This window comes from Lonchura striata, chromosome 20 (assembly GCF_050655825.1).
Source record: "Lonchura striata isolate lonStrDom1 chromosome 20, ASM5065582v1, whole genome shotgun sequence".
In the NCBI taxonomy this organism is placed as follows: Eukaryota; Metazoa; Chordata; class Aves; order Passeriformes; family Estrildidae; genus Lonchura; species Lonchura striata.
Window position 1 is genome coordinate 5,909,247 of NC_140722.1, and position 18,828 is coordinate 5,928,074.

Sequence of the window (18,828 nt, forward strand, 5' to 3'; positions counted from 1 at the left end):
TTTCACACTAGCACAGGGCTCAGGGAGGGAGAGGGCAACTTCTCCTCTAACTGCCCCTTGACCCAATATCTCTATTCAAAGAAAGCAGGAGGGAAAAAGCAGTGCTGCAAGAAGAAAGCATAGACTTGATAGAGGAATTTAACATAACAGGACTTCCCCATTTCATGCCCTCCCAGGATTTCAGCTTTTCTAAAGAAAGAAAAAATCTGTTTTATCCCAGACCCTGTTGCTCCCTTCCTGCACCATACCACAGGACTCAGATGCCCATCATACAGTTTCAGGAGAGCCAGAGTGTTCTGGGCTGGCAAACAGGCACCACGAGGTCAGTGCTGGGCTCTGCCTGTGCACAGCACCTTATCTGGAGTCCAGGTGTCTTTGTCAAACAAAAAAGCAGCGAAGCTTCTTCACACAGCTCCAACCATGGCACAGCCATGCACTGCTCTCCAAGAGTGCTGCCCTTCTGGGGCAAAAAAGTCTCCACCCCGGGGGGCACTGAGTGGGCAAATGCCAAAAATTGCTCAGCGTAGGTTCCACACATAGAGGGGCACATATCAGAGTTTATGCAGTGCTTTTCCTCTGAGAGGGAAGAGTTAAGGGAAAAAACCAGGCATGGAGTGGTGTCTCTTATGGAATCACGTGTGGGGAGAATAATGCAAGCAAACTGCTTTCACAACCACGCTGAGGTCACTCGACCACAAGCCTCCAGCTCTATTATGTGTGAGAGAGATAATGGGGCAGAATTGTGGGCAAAAGTTCTCATTCGTGGGAATCCTGTCAAACCTCCACAAGCCTCAGAGACACCTGGAAGAAGATAAGCAGGATAATTATTTTCTAAAATAAGAGGCACTTCTATTCTTTCCCTCCACCCACCCCCACCCATAGCAAGTCATCAGCCCGTTGTGGTTTTGTTCCACGTGATTCTTTGAAGAGAGACAAAGAAATGCAACATCCCATCAGAGTGAATCACATAACTTGGAAATGACCTGATTCACACGTTTTTTCCGTCCCCTGTCACTGATGTGGGTCCTAATACAAAAGGAGAAATAATACATCCCAATGTTTAGTCTGTGAACTGGAATCTATGCTCCATTCTCCAGCTCAAGTTAAGAGACAGGAAAACACTTTGTTCTCCTGAAAAGTCTTATTTTCAGACATGGCTGAATGACTAAACAGGGCAGATGCTCAAAGACCTTCTGTGGGGGGAGGTCAGAAAATCAAAAAAGTGACATTTGTGTCAGTGTGACTCCAAGATATGGAATGCTCAGGATGTGGGCCCTGGTTCCCCATGAAACACCTGATGACAGGGTGCAGCCAGAGGGATTCACACAGGTTCTGCTCCTCTGGATGGTGATACCAACCTGCCTCAGCCTCAGCACTTCTGACTCAGATGGGCCCTTTTACCCTGTAGGAGTCTCACCACTACACAACTGGTTCAGAGAGACTTTCCTCTTCTCAGCCCTTATTGCTGCTTTCAAACATGAGCCACAAGCATCTCACTGGGCATTTCTTTAGGTCAGAAACTGTAATTTTTTTCCCTTTTTATGAAGCATCAAGTGTCATCCCACTAAGAAGATGCTCCACAGAATAAATCACAGACACAAATAAGAAAATGGCTTATTTCTGTATCTAATTGCATAGAAAAATCTAATTGATTTCTTATTGCACAGAGAAATCTTCGTGGTTGGGGCACTGAAAGCCAAATGATGCAGCTTCTTTTGCCTGACAAATCTATGACAAAAACTGGTCTCCATAGTCAGCTGAAAATTTCCTGCTGACTGGAAGAAGGAGTCAGGCTCCCTGTAACTGGAATAAAGTTGCATAAGAACCTCATTACAGGAGTTAGCCTGGCATAGGAGAGAACATAGGGTCTAGAGAATATGCAGAGTGCATGTTACATACTGCCTTTGCTTATCTTGGTTTCAGTGGCTCACTCAGCCATTCAGACTGACACATATGTACTTCATATATTAAAAAAAAAAAAAAAACCAAACATGTTTCCAAACCAGTGTGAGCCCCATGGCTGGCATCTGCCCAGATCCAAAGTGCCAGCTGCTGGTAAGTTGCTCTTTCCATGGTTTATTGGAGTCATTTACACAGGGGTGGGCCAGGAAAAGATGAGGAAGGCACAGGGAAAGGGAGAGCAACATTTCCCCCCACCCTTGTTTTCTTCAGTTTGTTTGATATTTGTCATTATTATGTAACTCCATTTAAGGCTTCCAAATTTGTTGTCACCAAGTTTGGTGGCAGTCCTGCCTTGCTTCTGTGGAAAAGCCAGAGGGTTGGTTCTGCCTGGGGCTTTTTATAATTATTTAGTTTTAAATTACCTTATTCTAGAACATGCACCGCATGTTTGGAGCAGTAATGGCTCCAGATGTGCTTGAGCTTAAAATCTGAGCCTAAATTATTTGTAAACTCAGTGAATTTGAGATGTGGCTTTGCAGCCTTTCTCCAGAAGGTTTTTCCTCCCCAAAAACACATGCTGTCTTCCAGATTCCCTTCTGTGTCTGATCAGCCTTTTCATTTTAGAGATCACCTGGGTCAGTATGGATGATAAAATCACAACAGCCAAGCTGTGCCCAGCCCAGCTGAACAGCCAAGAGCTGGATGGAGAGACAAGGAGGTTAAAGGGTTTTTAAGGGCAAACAAATGGGCACAACCTAAATGACAGTAGTATCTTGGGTATTATGACCTACAGCCCAGTGTCCAGGAGTGCTCTTTCCTACCCAAATAATCCTTTTGCATCACTGGCAGTCAGAAAGTCCCAGTAGATTTCATCTACCCCAGGGCACCACTGTAAATAACTTCTGGTTTTTAATGAAGCATTGACGCTGCATGGGTAAAACCAAGGTCAGGCTTTTCAGTATTAGCCTAAACTTGGCACTCACTGGCTGAAATCTGCTGTGCCACAGAGTGTAAGCTCTCAATTCTATAATATTTAGATACCCCTTGCTTTAGGACCAAGAGTTCTTATGTCAGTAGATTCCAGAATCTTCACTGAATATGTGTTTCACACGTTCATGTCTAAAAAAGGGAAAATAAGTAAAGTTTTTAAGAGAATAAAGCCTAAAAATAAGGTAATGAGTGAAGAGGGTATAACACCCCTTGCAGATGACTAAGAGTTTATAGTTAATATGTGGTTTACACAGCCACAGAAAATAATACCTGTGGCCTCCCACACAGAGCAACAAAAGTTGTGTTGGTCTCACCATAATCAGCTGTCATGGACTCCCACAGTGTCTGCTGGAAGCCCCACTCCAAGTGGAAGGGGAAGTAGACACAGTGGTTGTATGTTCCCTGAGGTTGGAACACAAGTTTTGTACAAAATAATTTACCTGCACAGCCGTACCCCTGGTGGGGGCAGAGGAGACATCCTCTGGAGTGGGGAGGGATGGGATCAGCAGTGGCAGGCAGTTGTGTTGGGAGCAGCTGGGTTCAGTTTAGGTGTAGGTGGTCTCAGTGGTGAGCCCAGTGTTTAGAAGGGAAAGCACAGTTCACTCAGGGCAGCACACTGAAATTCCTGTCATCCTGCAGCCCGCAGGCACAGAGGACTGAGAAGGAAAATGCTGCATCCAGCTCTGAAGCCGTGGAGCTTCACTGGTTTAGAAGGCTGAGGTCTGGTTCAGTCTCTGCTGAGCTCTCAGAGAAGAAGGGGAGCCATAGGCAGCTGAGTACAGCTGGTGAAAAGGAACAATAGAACTCCTTCCACTTCCCCTTGAGCATGGTGTTAACCATGGACAAATCACCCAGAGAACCTTTCAGAGACATTGGACACCACCAAGAGGGCTTGGGTTGTCAGCCCTTCCTGCTCTGACCAACTGCACTGTGTGTGTGGCTCTGGGGACTTATATTTTCATTCCAGGTATTTGTGTTGACTTTTTTTTTCTTTTTTTTGCAAGCACTTTGAATCACTCAGGGAGCTATTTGTGGGGCTGAAATAACATCAGATCAGACCTTCTCACGGTTCTTCAGTTCCCTGGGAGCCAAAACATGGGGGACAGAACAGATCTCACAGTATTTTTTTGCCACACAAACTGTACCCAGGGGAGGGAAGGGTAGAAGTCCATTAAAATATATAATAATAATAACGAGATATTTCATTTTCAGGGGGAGTTTCTGTAGAGTCTTAACACACAGATCAAAGGCTGATGGGAATTCCTTTCCTGGTTCCATACATCTTACCTGCTTTCCCCCAAGCTTTGTACAGCATCCTGTGCTTCATTATTGTATTTACACCCCAAAAATACACTGGAAGGAGCTAGCTATGGAATGGACTCTCATATTTGTAGGGAAGATGTGATGGATCTGAGCCTTATGGAACTGCTTGAGAGCTGCTTCAGTGTGGATTTTTGGAGGATCCACTGTCTGCTCATTTTAGCTTAAAAGGGATGTTGCAAGAGGATTTTAACCCCTTTTAAATGCAAAGAGTTTCAGTTTGCTTTGTTTTCAGTCCTTTCCAGTGCTTTCTTACAGAATAAAGCAGTAGATAATGCATGGAGGTGTTTTGGATTTCAAGTGCAGCCTCAGCTGTAGGATGAGGGAGGGATTTTAAGTAACAGGCAGTGAAATGGTTCCACTGTGACAGTAGATTTTAAAGCCCTTGTGCACAGATTCATCACACCAGAGAGGAAGGTAAGAAAATGAAGATCTGAAAAGACCCACATTGAGCAGTAATCCCCTAAAACCCCTCCTGCTCTGGAACAGCTAGACCAAGGCTAGCAGCACCAAGCACAGCTCTGTGCAGCTGAACAGGAGCACCCTGTGGAAATTTGGCATCATTTTGTGCCTCTTGAACAGCACAGAAGAGTTTCACATATATGGAGCCACAGAGAAGCTAAACTTTCCAATGTAAAACAATTCCAATATTTTTAGTATTGTATTTTTGCAAAGTAGATAGGAAATATAAAGACAGTAGACTAAACAATAGCAGGAGTGCTAGAATGAAATGAGGGAATATGCAAATAAGGAAAAATTGAAAAATGTAAAGGAGAATTATTGTGATATTGAAAAAAATTCAAGCATGAAGCTATTGGAATTAAAAAGGTTTGTGATTTAGGTCCTTTTATATAAAGGAGCGGAAGTGACTAGAAAAAGTATGAAAGCATAAAGGAGGAAGCATTACTAAGAGGCTGGAGAGACAGGCTGAGAGGAAAACATGGCTGGGAAAGGAAGGTGGGGTATATCAGGCTGAAGAAAGTTGGAAGAATCAAAGGCAATTTACAGCAGAAAACCTTTTGCTTTCAAATTGTCCCGTTTCAGAAAGATGCCACTAAATTCTGTAACAACCAGACAAGCCCAGCCTTTGGACTCAGCATATTGAGTGTTTTACCAAAACCACCAGAAAACATTTGCATGTTTTTGCAGTCCTTTTTTCCCTGAATGTGTTAGTTCAGAATTGTCCCCATTTTTTAAGATCTTACCTTGACCTCTCCCAGGCACAAAGGCTCTTCAGCTCTTATGGAGCTCTCATTAATTTTGCACCAAGGTTTTACAAGCAGGGTGGCAATTAGGCTCTCCTCTTTTAAGGCAGAATCTTTCAGGGCAGGAGCTGAAGCCATTATTTGCTTCACACCAGCCCAGTAAAGAACCATCTATGAGTGGATTTGGACACATGGCACAGCCATGCTGAGGGCTCAGAAGGTTGGACAGCTGTTAGGTTTTGCTGTGAAGCCATCCAATTCTCCCTTCTTCTCAGTGTTATGAAATTTCAAGCCACCAACATTTTACATCACCGATACATGAAACAAAAAGCAAAAAAAGCTTTGTGCTATTTTTAGGCAGCAGAAAGAAAAAAATTGAACTGACTTTTCTTAAAATGTGGAAAATAACCTTGTAATATGTTGAATTCTTAAGAAACTTGTGGAGGGCAGTAACCCACTCTGCACTCATGCTCTGATCTCCACAGAGAGCTGACATGGGCACAAACACAGGCCAGGCTGGAGGAGCAAGGTGATGGGGATGAGTCTGGGTTAAACTGCTGGTGATGGGAATCTGACCTCCCATCCCACATATTTGTGGGATCTCTTCCAGTAGATCTAATCCAGTGCACTGGACTGAGAGAGTTGAAGTCCTTTGAATGCACCAATTTTGGTTGAAATTTCCCCAAAAATAATGTAATTTGTACAGTTTGAGGCTGTTGTGCATTTCAGATTTAAGCATAGTAAATTAAGAGATTTGAGAGGTTTCCTTCAAAAGGGGATTGTGAAAATGCTCGTGTAGAGGTATATCTGTTTCATTAGTAGCTGCTTAAGAAAACAGCCCAAAAAACAGAGTTTAGACAAGGAAGGTGTCCTTGTCATGAGGTGCACTGAAGTCTGACCTGACTCCCTAAGGTACAGAAAAGTGACCTCTTAAATACCAGAGGTGTGTTGGTGAGAACACAGCCCAATTTATCAGCATCAGGTTGTGAATGTAAGTATGAATAATCACCAGAGTCACGCCACAAATACCTTGATTATATTCCCTACATGCAGAAATTATTGTTTCAGGCCTCATTCACACTGTGAATATACTCATGATGAATAACTGTTAACTTAATTGTTTACCTAGCAAAAACAGAAGACATTTCAGTCTCTTCCTTGTTTACTGAAAGAAGCATTTCCATGAGCAAGACAAGTAATGAATTTAGGTTTCTTTGTGATATGTGACTTTCTAGCTTACTTGAAATCTAGGAGAGCTGCATCAATGTTTCTTCCCTCAAAAAGCAAGTCTGTGAGAAGGAAAGAGTTTTGAAAATCTTTAAACATAGGAGAAATCTTTCAGATACCTGTAAGAGAGAAAAAACTTCACTGAGGAGTAGATTATTTGCTATCTAGACTAGAAAACTGAGCCCCTTGTACTCTGTACGGGCATTGGCTGGGATCTCTCCTCTTCCTCTATCTTCTCCCCCCATTTTTACAAGACCTAAAAACTTTGGGACCTCTGCTGATTTATTCAATTTGGTTGCAATTGGGCAACAAGTTCAGATGTTATTGAAGATGGCTGACAGCTGGACACTGGCACATAGCAAAGTTTGCATAAGCCTTGTATTGTTTGGGATGTGCCCAGCAAATAAGCCTGGATTTTTCAAGTATGTGGGGGATGCTATATATCCCTGTTTCTGTGGAAATGAGCACTTTTTGACTGCTTCAGAGATTGCAGTTTGAACAAAGTAACTGTCCTTTTGCACTGAAGCTGCACAGATGCTCCTCCATCTGCCCATTGTCATGGCACCAGAAATGGAAATTCTTTGCCCCAGCCCCTGGCGTGTTTGCTCAGCCCGTGCAGCAGCGGGGCCTGAGCAGATCTTTTCAGATCTGTGGATCAAAGCAGGAGGTCACTGCGGTCAGCCAGCAGCCTTGGTTACCACCACACCCAGCCCAAGCATTCTTCCTTCTCCTCTGCTGACAGTCAAGGCTGACTCCCTGCATGTGACTCCCCCACCATCCCCTCCCCACCACAGGTTTCTGGTCTTGCACAACTGACACTACACATTGCGTGGGCAAATTTGTCACACTGCAGGGCAAGAGTCCCAGTAAACGTTTCCCCTTTTCCCCATCCTCTCCCCCCAGCACACGAGTGCACCCACCCACCAGAGATGCTGGAAGCTTTCCTCTGCCCTGCTCCCCCAGGGAGCCACGCAGGAAACATGCAAGGAGATCTTTTGCAAAATCAAAAGGCTAAAGGTTGTCCCTTCAGATTTGTCATAGGCAAAGAAACATGAGTTAATTTTTCCGGGAGTTCTTGAAAGCTAAGATGAGAATATATACATAATTTAAAGTGAGAGAAAATTGGTGGGAAGCAAATAGCTCTTTGGAAAATCCTCAAAATGCAATGGATATCAACAGAATGTTTCCACCACTCTCGGGAAGTACTGCCAGCCCACATCTTTCTGCTAACTCCTAATGGGTCCATTAACTACTCCTAAATAATGATGGAAACCATATGGGTGCACAGGTGGTCTCTCAATAAATACCAAATGAATTCAGTATGATCACCATTAACACAATTAATACCCAGCCAATCTACAATGATGGAACTATTAAAATTAAGCACTAGTATATTTCCTCAGTCCCGTGGCAATTTTACAATGGAAACAAACAAAAGACTAGAATTAACTTTTTTTTTATTACAGTTATTTGGTTTTATTTACTTACAGGAGGATTTTAGGCTTCTGTGCAACCCGCTCTGTCTGTGTTCCATGCATTTTGAGGTAAGTTTTGACTCTGAGAAGAAATAATTTTGGGAGAAATAATTTTTAAAATATATGTTTGTTTATTTGGGGGGAAAATTACATGTATTTGGGTGTTGAAGCACAGTGCTTCCTACTTTCTGCAGAAGGCTGTAAACACAAGTAATGAATATAAAATTGCTACAGCTGCTCTTTTTATCATCTACACTGTGAGTTCATTGCTGTTCCCTGATGGGGCTATTAGTGTGGTCGGTATTTTAATTTTAATTTTTTTTATATTAGTACTCTTCCAGCATATATGGTGGTCCATCCAGTTGTCAAAGGAAGGGGAACATGTTCACATGTGACCTTCTGTAATGAAACACCTGACACAGACCCACTGCTGCTATGACATTTTGGCTTTCCAAAAAAAGGAAGAATTTTGGTTTTATTTTTTAGGACAAGACTAGTAACCTGGTTTAGGTCAGATTCAGCCTCCATTTTCACGTTTCCTTTGAAATCACTAGCTAAGCTCCCTAGAGCTGAACAAGGCTGTATCAGTTCCAAAGCTTGTGTGGTCGTGCACAGGTCAGATTGAACACCCTGGGGTTTATCCATTTTGACAAACAATGAAAAAAAGAATGCTTTACATTTTGAAAACTTATGCCTGTTTGTCTCCAGAACCTCTTTTATATGAATCACTTAAGCCTGGTTTGTGGAAGAAGATTCAGTGAGAAACATTTTGGATCTTCTTATCCATAATGAAGTTGGTTCTGTTGTGCAGGGCAGTGGGGTCAGGGAAATGTTGATGACAGCAAAAACTGCATATAGCAAAAGTGTGACTTGAAATCCGTGTATTTCACCACTGGGGCTTGTGAGAGAAAACCAGTGTCTCATCAGTTTCGTGGGGCAGCTCGATGGCAGTTTCGGGCTTGCTGCACTCATGCCAGGTTAAAGGAGAGATTTCTCAATTCATGGGTGCAAGTCCTGTTCTGAAAAGCACAAAGGACTCCTTTTTTTGGTGCAGCAGTGAAGGAGATGGATCCTTTGTTCTGTGGCTGGAGAGATTCCAGGAAATCTTGCGTTTCGGGATGGACTTTTGGATCTGCTCAGCTAGGCTGGGGTTTCAACCTTACGCTCTCCCTGGGGTGCTCAGTTTTTGCAACTTCTCTGTGTTCAGTTTGAATCTATCTGGCAGGACCCATGCAACCCCAAACTGCCTATGATTACACTTGTGCTTGCTATTCATTTTGTTCTTCAACAACAAACCCTTATTTCTATTTATTGCACCAGATTTACACCCAAGGAAGCTTTTCCTCAGAACGACAGTCTGTGAGGTTTGGGAGAGCTTGGAACTTCCCTAAAGTTCTATGAAATATGCTACACTGGAGCACAAAGCTCATTTCACAATTCCTTCCTAAGTTTTCCAATAAACTGTCTCACATCTATTGCTCTTGAGTGTTTCTGATTAACTCCAAATATCGATGCTCTTGTTCTTGAAGAGAGAAGTCTGTGTTTCTAATTTGAATAACATCATTTCCAACTGTATTAAGGTAAATAAGGACAATGCACTCTTGTTCCAGAACTCAGATGCCCGTGAAGTTATTCATCAATCTCTTTTTCATTTAAATTCACTCTTTAATTTGTGTTTCAAATGCAGATGAGGCCTTAATTAAATAAAAATTCAGCAGATGGTTTCAAATTCTCTGTTCAATTTACATTTCTTGTACCTTTAAATGCTGGACTTTATCTTTGGAGACAGAAACATTGCTATTAGACCTCTTCCTTTAAACAAATGTGTAGGAATTGGTAGCTGGAGCTGTCTAAAGTAATAAATTAAATATGGATTACTAAATCTAAAAAGCCTCAAGTTTGTTTTGATAAATTTCCCAAACTTTTTCTGAACCTTCATGGATTATCAAAACTCAAGCATGTATCAGAGGTCTTGTTCTTTTTCAGTTAAAAAAAAAGAAAAAGAGAATTGGAAGCATAGCCTTTACCCTTGGGTTTTATGATATCTTTGATTATCGACAGGTCCAATAAGTTAATTAGACAGAAGTGCCAAATGACAGGGGAAAAAGCCACTAAATATTTTTGGTCTCTAGAAAACGTTGCTATGTTATTCAAGCTCAGCTCAGGAGCTGAGTGACTCTGAGTGTGTTTTGTTCTATCTGAAGTTGTTCATTATTAAGAACTGTGAAAAAGTAAAGGAGAGTAATAAGCAAAATTACAGGATAAAACCCTTCTATTATCTCTGAATCAGGACTCTGCCTATTGAATAAGTAAATATGTCCCATCCTTCTCTGACTGGCTCCTAGGAGAAAATAATTGTCTTCTGCAGCAGTTTCCTCTTTCAGAGGAAATTATGAAGGAAAGGAAAACACTGGTTGTCCATTTATGTGACATTTGAGGTGGAGGTATAAAATACAAAAAAACACTTTTCTTCCCCTAGTCCCTTTATTTTATGCACCTCCTGTTACCCATGACCTTGCCACACACTCCCTGGTAAATCTGGGCAGCATTTCTTCTTCTCACTGTAGTTTCCCATTCAGCACTGATTTACAAGCCCACGTACATTCACTCTGGCATACAGGCTTTTCTACCTCTGCATTGCTAACCATATCACTGTATTACTCAGAGCTAACTCATAAATTGCTTCCTTCCAACTTCCTTCCTTTGCATGTTGTGCAAGGGGAGCAGCCCTGCGGCGGGGCCGTGGATGGGGATTCCAATTTTACACCCTGCAGCTGTAAACCTCCATCCCTGCCCAGCCCACAGGCTTCATTTATTTATTTTGAAATCACCCCAGCAAATGTGACAATATTTGTGTATTTCAGCAGCCTGAGGACAAAGAAGTCCACCCCACCTCTCCCTTAAAAGAGATAGCCTCTTGTGAGTAATAAAAACTTTAATAAAAACTTAGTTGATGGGTTGCAGATGTCTCCAAGAGCTGAACACTGGGTGGGCATAGTGGAACTACCAGGTACAGGGAGACAAAATTTGGGTCAGAGAAGCAATTTCATGGCTGCTAGAATTGAATGTGAGTGAGAAGGGTGCCTGTGGGCTCCAGCTGGGGTTTGTGCTTAGGCAGAGATGCAGCACTTCAGCTGTGTGGCTGAAACAGGGCTCTGGTTTGTGTTTGCAGCTACTAAAATGTCCTTATTTGTTCTGACTGGGCAAGTGTTCCTTCAGGACAGGGGAAATGTTATCAGCCTGGCTGTCCTCATGAGATTTCTAGTATCTGTGGGTATATGCAAGAAAGCATTTCACAAAGCAAGTTCCTCTTTTGGGATCATGAGATTTGAATTGCCTTTTGCAGCCCTTGATGTTCACAACATCTGTTGGTTGTATGTTTGAAGTTCCAGTTTGGACCTGCTCTGGGCTCAGATAAAAGAGGAAGAGCATGAAGTTGCACTAAAGGAGGGTGCCTGACATGAAATCTTGAGCAGTCACTTGCAGCAGGGGGCCATGCTTTGTCCCTGATGTAGAGGAAGAACACACATTTGTGGAGATCCAGAATTCCAGGCTGGAGACAGAAGACAGCTCAGTCTCTTCCTGGTTTACTGAAATAAGTATTTCTATGAGCAAGACAAGTAATGAATTTAGGTTTCTTCGGCTCAGAGGTTTCTACCAGAGTCAGGAGACTTCTGAAGCCAGGATGCAGATAAAAATGTCATGTTTGGGGTGGGGGACGACAGGGGATTTGTCAAGTCTTGGTAGTAAATTGCTTAAAAGCAATAAACTGCACAGCAAAATAAAGTGCTTGCTTTGATTCCAGCACTCCTCATTTCCCAGTTAGCTCAGAGCAGGCACACTGAAAAAAAAAAATCAATGTTTCCTTCTTCCAGTGACTGTTTTAAGAGTACAGACATGCAGGGCTGGGGGAAGCTCTCAGGCAGTTGCTGTCAGCTGTGCTGTGCGTGCTTAAATGAGGATCAAGACCTGCTTGAAAAGAAGTGTTCTGCTGCTCCTTGTCCTTGTGGGAGAACATCACTGCTCTGCATGGCTAGAAATATTCCTCTCTCCAGCATGTTTCTTTATTTTGTGGCTGGTTTTGTTTCTTTCTCAGTTAAGGCTGTAAAACCCTTATTCGTGCACTACTACTTTATTCCCTGCCCCATCCCTGGCTGCAGTCACAGCCCACGTTACCTGCTGGGGTAGCACACACAGTTTTCATTTTTATTTCTTCCTTTGTCTGATTTTTTATTTGACAATATGTTATATCTTTGCAATATAATTAACTATTTTGGCTTCTTGATTAAATTAAAAAAGAGCAGGAAGCGTGGATACCTTATTATTTCTATGAAGAAAAGAGGTCAGTTACTGATACCTACACCAATTTTCATGCAGCTCTTGCCAGCTAAAGTTCTAAGCAATTAAATCTGTATGAAAATGGAATGGAAAAAAAGCTGAGTGTAAACTGACTGATTTTGCTCAGTGCAGGACAGCTTAATTTTGGAAACAGAGGCATGAGAGCAGTTGTGATACCAAGGGAGACTTTCTGAGGTAAAAGTACTTTTTTTTTCCACTGAACTTTTTCCATGATCTCTTGATAAAAACTACATCATTTAAGAAAAAATGAGATAAAATAATTTATTTGATTCCTGAAGAAGTCCTCAGTGCAGATACAGTTAAATTTGGAATGAGTTCTGTTGCAGAAAGAGATTTTGGGAGAGCCATCAATCCATGGAAAAGAGGGAAGTGAAGATATTCACTGCTGGATAAAAATAAGCTACTTGAGCAAGCCATGGCACAGTCTGTTGTGGTTTTCTTTCACGTGATACCTTGAAGAGGAATTAGAGATGACTTGGAAAAGGCAAGGTAGGGCAAAGCCCCTCAGAATGATTCATATAATTTCAAGGCGACCTTTTTACTTGTGTGCAAATCTTCTGTCGTTTGACGTGAGCCAAGAGGAGGACAGGGACAGTCTGTCTTGTGCCATTCCCCTGCACGTAGAGCCCATGAATCAAAAAAATGGGCTTTGTTCTGACTTCAGACACACTGAAGTATATTAGCCTAGGCTGGGTCAAATGTTTTTAACCCAGATTGCCTACAATATATATGTACAGAATATTCTTAACCACCTGCCTTCCCCTGGTTCTTCCAGAGAAGAGAAAATATGTGGTTTAGACATCTGAGGGAAAGTTCCCTTAAAGCCATGAAGAGCCACACCAAATCATCATCAAACATGCCTGTCACAGCAGGAGAGGGGAGTTTCTGGTGTGGATTTCATGAAGGGGAAAGGTAAAGCTCTCACCATTGATGGAAACAAGAAGTAAAAGGGAATCAGGAGGTGAGAAGATAAAAGTAGAGCTCACAGAGGCTCCATACCTGGGAGCCAATCCAAGCAGACACTGATCTGAATTCAGAGCATCTTGGACAGGAATGAGGACTCCTGGTATTCTACCTGGACTCTTATTTCAGAGCTCCAGTTTCTTTCTGATTTCAGCCAAGAGAGAGGGGCTCTATCTCTTTGAAAATAATATTCAAACATTTAGTCCAGTGCCTTGGATTTGTGTGCATCACACGAGTGTTCTCATACATCAAGAAAATGCACAGGAGGAAGGGAAGAAAAGAGGGATGGAAGCAAAGTGGATTCAATTAAAGTTTTCTCATTTTCTCTCTCTTTTCTTTCTTTCCAAAAAGGCTTTTCTCTCTATACTGGTGGTAAAAAGTGCCTAGAGAAGTGGCTTACACTTGATACACTTGATACTCACTTTTTCAGTGGTTAAAACTACATGTGAGCTGTACCCTTGTGAAAGACAAACCAGAGACTGTGTAACTCCCAAATCAGCACATAATGTGTTTATTTCCCTTAACTGCAACAAGACCTAAGCCCACATGTGGATCCCACAAACCTGGAAGCTCATAACTGTTCACAGTGAACTATTTGCCTTGAGAAGAAAAAGGTTTGAACATCCAAGGGCTGGCCTGGCTGGAGCAGCCTCTTGCTCTGCTGCACTGTCAGCTGTGAGACAGCCATCCCCCAGGACTTTCAGTCTGGCTTGCATTAGGAGACCTGCAATGACACTGCTTAAAAATCAGAAGGAAAAGCCAAGATGGCAGCTGGGGTGGCTTTGTTGGGTACTGCACCAACAATTAAGCATTTTCCTGCTGTTTTCAATATCCCATTCCTCTATCAGATGGGGATCTGCTTCTACTCTTGGCTACACCCATTCTTGGCCCACTGGAGAAACGAGAACAAGGTCTGCTGTTGTAGGGTTGATCTGTGCATATTTTATTTACCCCAGTGAAAACACTATTAGCCCCAGCATTTGAAATATCAAAAGATACTGAGACTGGTTTAAAAAAAAAATTTCCCCCAGTTAAAATAAATAAATAAATAGGCTTCCATATATTTGCTTATTGGTTTTGGAATCTACACAATGACTATTTTGAAGTCCCTCTCTGTAGCAAAAATGCCCTACAATCTCAATTACTGAAATAAATGAAGGCTGATATTTCTGGGTAGATGGAGGAGCTGGGGACTCTCTGAAAGGGCACTGAACCCCACAGTTGTCAGCATCACTTCTCTGTCCTCCTGGGTATCGCGTGGAGCCGGTGTAATTCCCCCCGCTGCTCTGCACAGCACTGCAAAAGCCATCCTGCAGCCTAGAGACAAGGAGAGGGGCACCCTGTGAACACAACCCTGCTCTCAGGGCCAGGAATGGGGCATTTACCCCTGTCACTTACAGCCTGCAACATCAGCAGCTAAGGCACCAACCAGTGCTCCCTCCTCTGTCCTCTCTCCATCTGAAGAAAAGACAAAACTCTTCACCATTTCTCCTTCTCCTTTTTCTTTTCTCCCCCACAAAGAAGAACTTGCCAGGTCTGCATCTTTTTCCCTGGACTGTTTCCTCTTTCTGATGTTAAAAGCATCTGCAGGACAGCTCAGTTCCTGAGATGCCAGCTCTGTTTCAGCAGTGGTGTCCCTGTGGCTGCTCCAAGGGGTGGCAAGAGCTCCCAGGGCACTACAGGATGCTGGGGTGGAAACTGTGTCTGTGAGGAGAGGACAACTCTGCTCTGCCCAGGTGAAACCAGGAGCTGTTTTGCCCATCTGCAGGGCACAGCCCAGCACCATCTCACCCACAGGAAAAGCAAATCTTCCTCTGGGTCTTGGCTATCTGTTACAGGGTTTATTGGTCCCTTGCTGACCTTCTTGCGTGGCTCTCAGAGGGGACCTGGGGCGAGTCCTTTGGGCTCAGAGCACAAGCAAAGCACGCTCAGGTTTGTGCCCAGCACCTCCCATGGTGTTCAGCCAATTCCTGCGTCCCACAGCTCAGCTGGATGCACAAACAAGGGCTGGGGCTGGGCTCCAAACAGCTAAAGAGTGTCAGAACCCAGCCTGGTTCAGGGGCTCCGTGTGGTGGAAAAGTCTCTCCTCCAGCCCGAGCTTCCAAAGAAAGGCTCAGCAGTCTCTGTTGTTCAGTCTCAAGGCAGTTTATTGCAAGTTATCTAAAAGATTTTCTTCTGGGGCTGCTGTGGTTTGCTCACAGCTCAGGCAGAGGCACACACACACCCTGACATCCTCTCTGACCCCGACTGCTTCTTCTCTCCCCGCCCAGGGCTGCTGCTCTCTTTTATATGGGACATTATGTGTTACATGTTACAGTTTTTCCCAATGCCTGTTACCTATATTAAATGGTGATTTTCTATCTTTTATATGATACATTACATGTTACATGGTTACAGTTTTTCCCCAATGCCTATTACCTATATTAAATGGTGCCTTTCTATCTTTTATATGGTACATTACGTGTTACATGGTTACAGTTTTTCCCAATGCCTATTACCTATATTAAATGGTGATTTTCTATCTTTTATATGGTACATTACGTGTTACATGTTTACAGTTTTCCCCAATGCCTATTACCTATATTAAATGGTTCTTTTCTATCTTTTATATGGTACATTACGTGTTTCATGGTTACAGTTTTTCCCAATGCCTATTACCTATATTAAATGGTGCTTTTCTACTCTAAACCAATCTGTGAGTGCCAACATCACCAAGAACATGGAGGTAAGGAAGGAGAAAGAGGAGGAACGAGACCGGCCTACATTCCTCCATCTTAAAACCTCTGACCCCCATGTACAAAACTAAACCCCCCCTGTACAGGTGTTAAAACCCTCCTGTACAGCACTAAAAAATTCTTCCCTCTACTTTGTGGCTACTTCTACTCTAATATCTAAACTTTTGTGACTTCTTGTTCTTCCTGCAAGGTTGGTAAATCATTCCATGGTTCAAACCCAAAATCACAGCTGTTTCCAGCTGCCTGCCAGGGTCTCAAATGCTTCTGACCTGGGCCTGGAACCTCCAAAAATGTCTGAGGGACATTTTAAATTCCAACAAAAGAAGAGTGAAAACCATAGCAGGAGGATTCTCTCAACACAGCTGAACTGTCCTCAGCCTTTTTACACAGAGTGATTCACCTGTAGGTAAAGCATTAAAGCTGTATTGGAAATAGCTTTTGTTTCCCAAATAGATGTTTGAAGTTTTGATTGGATTTTTTTTTCCTCATCTAAATCAGGATGAAAGGGAAAAAAATTGAAATTTCTTTGCAGATCTGTGATTTAAATATAAGGGGAAAGGCTGGGCCAGTGGAATGAGTCCTTTTTTATGTTGACCCTTCTTTTAAAATGACTATACATTATGTGAATTTCAAATACAAGACGTGTTTCAAACAGAAAATGGAAATTTTGCTTTTTGAAAATATAGAAACCACACCTATTGTTTTCTTCTAAATATCTTTTAAAGACAGGAATCAGAAGCCAGCCCTTTCCCACAAAAAGGTCTGGTTTTCACTGAATTTGCATTTTTGACTGAAAGCCTTGTTTCAAAGTCTTGAAATTAGATCATGAAGCAGCATTTATATCTAATTGGCCTCGAGGAAGAAGAAAGCTCTGTGGGTGGGATCCATCTCACCTACTTACAGGTGTTTAGTCTAAATTATACGCCAATAATCAGGGGCACCCCCAAAAGACTTTTCTCTCTATCCTGGTGGTAAAAAGTGCCCAGAGAGCTGGCTTACACTTGATACCCACTTTTTCAGTGGTTAAATCTCCATGGGAGAAATCCTATCCTTGCTGTTCACACTCTGGCTGAGGAGAGAAGCTCAGCATCACAGCTCTGATGTTTTCAAGCTGGAGCATGTTGGGAGAAGAAAAAGGTGCCAGGTTCTTCATCAGTTCTTCAAAAAGGAGCCAGATATTTTTAGGTGACAGAAAATAGAACAGTTTTGTGGAGAATGAATCAGCTGAAGGAACACTGGTTATTTCCATGGTCAGGTAAAACTCAAAAATCTATTTTTTTTTTCAAATTGTTCCTTGGTATAATTTTTTTTTGCAATTCCTTTGTAATTTATTTCTGATTGTAGATGGATTTTTTTTTTCAGAGCAATGTTTATTTTTCTGCCCTGCTGAGTTCCTTCCCTTTTTTTTTTTCCCCCAGCAAATGGCTTTGAATCAATTTGTAATGCTGCATCCAAGACATGTAATATCACCTGCAAAACTCCCATGTGTGACTGAAGCAACCTGGTATGGAAATCAACAGTGAGTACAACAGTGCATGCATTTTGCTTTATTTAATAGTTTCTAAAAGGAATAGGCTTTTTTTTTTTATTGTGGTTATGCTTGTCCTTTTTTGCAGGGGTGTTTGGCTCCTGTAATGTTTGTGCTCACAGACTGGCTTGTAAGGGGCAGAGCTGCAAAGCCATTTGCCCTTTAATTTGAGATGCCAGGCCAATTTATGAGCAGAATTCTTCCGATTTCATTTTCAGACACCTGTGCTGGATGAAGCTTGGCCTGTGACTGGAACGTTTAGGAAAGCACATGTAAGAAGTGAGCACAGCAGACTGTGTAAGGAGCAGACATATATAGGACAACCTTTCATAATCACCAGGCATATTCATAATAATAAACACTCATTGACCAAACCCTGATGACTTTGATGGTCAACTTCTTTGAAATTTATAGTGATAAATATGCAGAGACAAAGAGCAGGGCTATAGGGCAGTTCAGTGAGAGCCTTAGCATACACTCGACCAAAGAATCATAGAAACATGGATAATTTATGTTGGAAAGAACCTTAAAGATCATCCAGTTCTAATCCCTGCTTAGGGGTGTTTGATGGAAAGCAACTTGGGGTTTCCTTTTGTACATGTGGAGTTTTACAGGGGATATATTTAGTTAAGAGTTACTACAGGGAAAAAAAAAAAAAAAAGCAACTTTGTAAGCTACAGAAGTTGGAGAAGTTTCTGGTTTTGTTTTTGTTTGTTTCAAAGAAAAGAAACAGAAAGAGAAAGGATATTCCTCTATGTGTTACAAAACAGCACAAGTGTCTGTGTGTAACAACACAAGGCTCTCTTCCATTCTCACATTTTCTCTGTGCCCAGGGCACAGCCTTTAACATTGCAAACCCACCTGACTGTGGGGAAGGCTTTCAAAAGCATCTTGATCCACTGCAGAAGTCTTTCCTCTTCTACATCCTAGTGTGCAAAATTCCTTACAGTGATGCCTGCAGCTCCCTTCCAGCCATAGCATGGTCAGCCCCTCTCACACACTGAGATGATGTGGCACAAAAGAGAGGGAAAATGAAATTTCAGCTCTGAGGTGTCAGGGCTCAGCAGCTCTTTCTGGAGACCTGCCCTGCTGAACCTGGTCTCTGCTGAAGGGTGACCATTGCC

The 18,828-nt window shown here is 42.4% G+C and overlaps 1 long non-coding RNA gene across 3 annotated transcripts; it reads left to right on the plus strand.

The window, feature by feature from the left end:
• The first annotated feature begins 373 nt into the window (after window positions 1-373).
• Window positions 374-18,078, plus strand: LOC110469304 (uncharacterized). Of its 3 annotated transcripts, XR_014949635.1 has the most exons (4): window positions 374-3,859; window positions 8,135-8,188; window positions 17,595-17,695; window positions 17,923-18,078. It is a non-coding gene; the product is annotated as an uncharacterized LOC110469304 (long non-coding RNA). The 3 variants fall into 3 exon arrangements; XR_014949634.1 differs by lacking the exons at window positions 374-3,859; window positions 8,135-8,188 and adding an exon at window positions 16,473-17,431; XR_002465223.3 differs by lacking the exons at window positions 374-3,859; window positions 8,135-8,188 and adding an exon at window positions 16,476-17,426.
• The last annotated feature ends 750 nt before the right edge of the window (window positions 18,079-18,828 follow it).